This window comes from Nestor notabilis, unplaced genomic scaffold (genome assembly GCF_000696875.1).
Source record: "Nestor notabilis isolate BGI_N333 unplaced genomic scaffold, ASM69687v1 scaffold30223, whole genome shotgun sequence".
Lineage (NCBI taxonomy): Eukaryota > Metazoa > Chordata > Aves > Psittaciformes > Psittacidae > Nestor > Nestor notabilis.
In genome coordinates this window covers 32,245-38,244 of record NW_009923804.1, presented here as the reverse complement: position 1 = coordinate 38,244, position 6,000 = coordinate 32,245, and positions in this window count along the sequence as shown.

Genomic DNA, 6,000 nt, shown 5'->3' with positions numbered 1-6,000 from the left:
TTATTATTATTATGATTATTTCTTTGTCACCTCTTTGGACAGGAGCTAGATAAGCTCCCTTTGGACTTGGTGAGCCTCTGCATCAAAACTAGTAAGCAGCATGACAGCGCTGGCAGTGGCACTCAGTAAATATGTGCTAGAGTTGTAAATTCATGAGAACCTCTACAGCAGGTTTTACAGGGATGATGGATCATTCCTTACCTGCTAGCCCTGGGATTTATTAGCCCTAGCTACTCCAGTGATGGGCTCATTAGAATAAAGAGGAAGAGCATAGAAGTTGATGACTAATGCCCTTGGTTTGCCAGCAAGAGAAAGGAATGAACAGCTTTTTCATGTCAGGATGTAGTAATTAAAAAGCCAAATTGGTGCATAGAAGAGATGGTTTTGGTTTTTTACAGCTTTCGCCCTGCTCTTATCAGAGTGAACAGTTGCTTTTTGTGGGACTAATTAAACAAAACTGAATTGCAGACAGCTCTCCTGTGAGTAGAGTACCCGAGATAGGTTGGCCTGCTAATGCAGCTCTGGAATTAATTTTCTTTTCCTTTACCCTGCAGCAGCAGTTCTAATTAATAAGTTAACACGTTACTGGCTGAAGGGAAATGCACTTACAAGGTCCCCCAGGAAGTGTTTGTGCTAATGAGATGGGTTTTGAGGCCACTGTAAGAAAACACTTTCAGCAACTGTCAGAAAGCTGGGAAGCTCTTGTGAGGAGGTGAATGTCTTCAGTTTGCTCTCGAGCATTGATTTTTCTAGTTTCTGTTTTCAAGCATCAGCTCATGTCTGTCTGCCAGATGATTAGTTGCAGATTTGATGAAACACTAAAAATACTGTGTCCTTACACTTAGAAGAGTTTCTTTTTCATTATTTGTGTATCATGTGTACAATGTATGACATTACGTAGGTATTTTTATTAAGTCTAAAATGTTGCGTTCTTTATAGATCTTTGTGCGTATTTCTGTGAGATAAAAGTGCTTAGCACCCTCAAGCAGTGAAGAGAAACCAGTCTGTGGCGAAAAGCCTGCTTCAGTACCTCACCAACGCATTACAGGCTGGTGCAGAAGACGAATAGTGCCCTAATTAAAACTGCTAGAGAATCCTGCATAAGCAGAATTAATTAGATTAGTTGGACACAGCTAGGGTGAATTTTTTGATTCTTCCCCAAGGTGCTCCTGAAATAAAATGCTGGAAAGATGGAGCTTCAAAACACTTGTAGTTTACTGTGTGTGATACATATACGCAGTGACTGTAGCTGGAGTCACAGGCCTGTGTATATTTCTAGACTTAAAAAGTTGTAGTAGAGGGTGATTAGCCCAGGTGGATCAACGAAGCAGTTCACCCATACTGCCTCTAAGATCTGAGATGGCAAACACAGAATTAGATCAGGATCACAGCCCTGCTGAAAGCAAAGGAAGAGCAGCTTTGGTTAGGATGTACATAGACCAATCTATAGACTGGTGCATGTTCTCCTAAACTCCCTTATCTCCTCTGCTGACTTCCCAGTCTCCTCCCCTCTTGCCAGGGGCCTGTCACCTATACTGCCAGGCCTGATGGTGTTTGCCTGAAAAATGACCTGCAGAATGACTTCATTTTGCAACCACTGTTTCACGCTCAGTTGACTTTTTCAGACTTTCATTAAAGGTGGGATTTGAAATATCATTACTAGACCTGTTACTTGTTCCATATACTTTCTGGTATATATTTTTAATTGTGGCTTCAAGAAGTGGCAAAAGAGATTTTTAAAAGACGTCATTATATTCCACAAGTCATGTTTCCTGTTTACTTTCTCAGGTAATTAGAACCAGGCCTGTATTCTGATAGGAATATTTGAACAGGCATTCATGGTAAAAATCCAGCTTGGTTTTCCAGGTTTGATTGCAAATATTTTTGCTAGGTTGGCAGGAGAGGAAACCCTGTAAGCTTCTGAGGGAACTGGAGCTCCCTGCCCTCCTTGTGGCATCCTTGATGTGGTGTTAAATGGTTGTCCATCGGTCTTACATCCTGCTTCATGTGATGGTGTGGGGGATTCCTGCTCTAAGTGCTTTGACCACTTGCTAATATTTTGTATTGTCACAAGTTGAAGCTGGGTAATTGTTGCATTGTCCTGAATGCTCAGGCATTACATAATCTATAGATGGAGAGAAACGCTTTGTGTAAAGTATTATAATTTGTTTCATGCAAGCCTGTCTGTTACATGCTTTCTTTAACATGATGAGCACTAAAAGCAAGGTTCGGAAGATGGGTCTTTACATTTTGTAATCCTTCATGAAGGAAGATGTGATGATAATTGCCATGTAACAACTTTCTGTTTTGTTTTTCTTACACCAAGAGGAAAAAGAAAAATAGGCCTGATAAGAATGTAGCCCTCAGGTATCTTTAACTGGAAACTGATCTGGTATAGCATAAAAAGAAAAATAAATTAAAATTCAGTAAATGGAGATATGAACATCCCTTAAAGACTTTTTCAACAATATATAGATTAATCAGAGAGCTAGCTACGTCTAGTTGGTATGAATTTCCAGCTCTTTAATATTGTACTGTCATTGGATGCCAATATGGTAAATTTTGCTACCGTATGAAGTATTAAGATGAATTACCTGCATTTTTTCCCCAGTCTTCACAGTTGTATTTGAAATGGAATTACAGAGACTGATACAAGAGGAGATTTTTTTTCCCCCCCCCCCTTTCTGATAGCCTAGGAGATTGTAACAGGAATGGCATTCTCCAGAGGGACACTGGAGAAATACATTGAAACATAAATGTACCTGCCCTGGAAATGGAGTGCAGGCAGCCTCAGAGGTCACCTGAAAGGAGTTTTGCTGCTGTGAGGCTGGAATGTTAATGACTGAGAGAAGTATAAGCCAGGGTGTCTGAGTTACACCAGGTTTTCTGCAGGTGTTCTCATCAGTGTTTGACATTAGAGAACTAATGCAGCCAGAAGAGAAGGAGTTCGGTTAATGGAAAGTGTGTGCTTGTTTATTTTTCTGGAGAAATGCTATTATGCTTGGATATAAAACATCTGCTTAAATTCTAGTGTAAAAAATTATTCTGATGATATTTTGAATTTATATTATCTTGATTTTCTTGTGTCTGTCTTTTGGTATGAAAACCTCTTCAATTTCATACCTGTAATCTAGCTTTGGATTTGAATGTTAGTATTAGCTGAAAAAAAGGAAATAAAGGCAGACAGAGGAAGACCTAGTTGGGATGAAGGATATGAGCTTAAAGTCAGTCTTTTGGTCATTTTACTTCTAATTTTTATTTCAAGTGAGCTTAGTCTTTGTCTGAAGTGCATATCCTGAAGCAGGAGCTTTTTTGTCATTGTTAGTATGAAGCTGGATAGATTGTCTATGAATTTTCATGTGTTCCATTTCAGAGTTCAGTAGCCCCTTTTGTAATGCCTGCTTTAAATTGTTTATTGCTTGTTGCCTTTATCTTCACAAAGTATTTCACAGGCCTCTATAACAGAGTAAGAATAGAACAAAGGTGAACGTATTTAAATTGGATCTACGTTTTCTTCAGGCAGTAGAAAATGTTTGACTATAACAAGTTGTTGTTGCAATTGCATCTCTGATTACCATGATGATACTATAAATAGTTGTATTTAAGAAATTGTGATACACAGCACAGATGGAATTTAATTTATCTGGAAACTGCTTGTTTTCTCTCTTCTTTTCTGTGCTCACCTTCCTTCCCTGCTGTCCCCTTCTGCATTTCCTTCCCAGCCAACGAAACAGAGATGGTGACGCTTTAAATGTCAATTGCCATCAAAATTTTTAAGGCGAATTTGGGTGATCATATGCTTGGCGCAGGGAAGATTATTAAAGTTAGTATGTGCTTAGTACCATCTAATATGTAGCCAGTTTGCATGTTGCTGAAGCCCTATTGATGTCTCCTGAATGAGTAACATTACGTCTTATCCTCATCTCTGGTCTCTTTTTTTTTTTTTTTTTAAGAAGACTAGTAATAGAAGTACAGCAGTTTGAAGGAACTCAAGGGCTTTAGTGAAGGTTAATATGATGTAGTGCTTTTTGTTGTCATGTCACTTATTCTAACCAAGCCCGGGCTGAAGGTAGTTGCCACCAAAGGGCTGTTGGGTCATGTTACTCCAATTACACCAGCAGTGCTGTATGTGGTACCCAGGTTGGTGGCTTTGTTGGCAAAGCCAGAAACATGGAGACCTGGCTGGTCCCCAGCTGTGCATGGGTGCCTGTGAAACGCCCTGGAGGTGGGAAGCACTTGCTCCTGTCAACTGTGTGCAGTAGTTGAGTACTACAGGTGATGTTCTGGTCCTCTTCATTTCAGCTGGGTGTATTTAATAAACTACTGCTCAAGGCAGAAGTCAGGACCCCTCTTCCTACCAGCCAAAAGAGAGCTCTGCATTTCCTCATGCGGGTTGTGCTAAAGCATAACTGCTTCACAGCAATCATCAGAAGGTGATTCCTTGCTCACTTTCCCCTTCCTTTTCCTGATTTTTAGCACCTTTGCTCTCCTGCCCTTTCCCCTCATTCCTCATTAGGCCGTGGAGGCTTGTTTAGCACAACTCAGCCACTGCTTCTGTGCTGACACACATTCAGCTGCTGGCTGCTGTTCAGCGAGGCTCCAAGTGCAGCCGGGGAAGGATGTTTGGAGGAGAAAGAGCCCTACTGGGTTTTGCTGATTGGAAGTGAGCTATTATCTTGTTTGGAAACAAGGGGTATGGAGTACATGTTACTGGTAATACTCATCTTAATGAGATGCAAAAAATACATGCTTTTGTATTTGAGCCCAAAGCCATTTTCATGTGATGGTACCTTTTATCTGCTGAGAGAAATGACATGAGTTTAAGAGTAATTGCTTCAAGGCAGTGGCTGGTGTTGCAGTTGAATGCAGTGCTCCTGAATCTCTCCAGATAAGGGCTGGTTTAAATAAGGGTCACAGTTCACTTTATGCATTGTCACATGAATAGATGGTTGTCTGAAAGTTAGGCACGTGTAGCAGCATCTGTTGTACTCAAAGATTTATTCCCACTAGGAATGGTGGGTACTAATTACATTTAAAATTCCTCTTAAAATTCTTCTGTTTTGTTTTTTTGTTGTTGGATTTTTTTTATTTTTTAAATTTTTTTTAATAAATAGCAAGATAGTCAGAATGCTTCATAAAAAATATGGCTTCTCTTGTGCATGGGAATGCTGTCTTTGGTGCAGGTTTGGTTAGAGTGAGAGCTTTGGACTTACAATGCTTCTTGTCCCATATGACAAATGTCAGAAATTTGTCATAAAAACTTCAGATAGTCTCCAAGCTTGCTGTAAACTAAAATTATTCAAATCTGAAGGCATTTAGGGTTTGGGTGTGGGGTTGGTAGAAAAATTGTTTACAGAATTAGAATGTCTTTATTCTTGGTAGGGGAGTGTGTTGTGTCATTCTGGCTTCACTGTTTGGCTGGTAGGTTTCAGCTGTAAATTATATTACAATAGTCTTTTGTAAGATGCTTAGTTGGTGCATTTAATTAGAAGCAAATACATACCTGACTCCAGACAGAGATAAGAGAGAAAAGATAGTATGTCCTACTTTTGAGTGCAAAATACCAAGAAATAAAAAATTGTTTGGTGCAGAATTGGAACACTACAGTGACAAGTAAAGGAATGTGTGTGTGTGTTTCTTAGGAGCAGAAAAAAATAGAACCTTTAAAGATAATACATCTTTTTCCAGAAGCTAAGGTGAAAGAGCAGTAATGACTGCAGTCTCTTTGTACTCTGAATCATTGGCAGAAGACACCTTCACGTTTCTTGCTTTAATATGCACTTCTGTTATATTTTAACAGAAAATACTTGGAAAATAAAGAGTATTTTTGTCCTCTACTAAACCACTTAGGTTGCCAACTTCTTTGCAAAAGTGATGCATACAGTGTGGGGGTGTTTTCTCTGTAAATATACAGATAATGACTCTCTTCCTTGCAAAAATAGAACTGAGGCTGGTGTTCATGGTGTACCCTATATTGAAGGAGTAGTAGAGCTGTGTGTC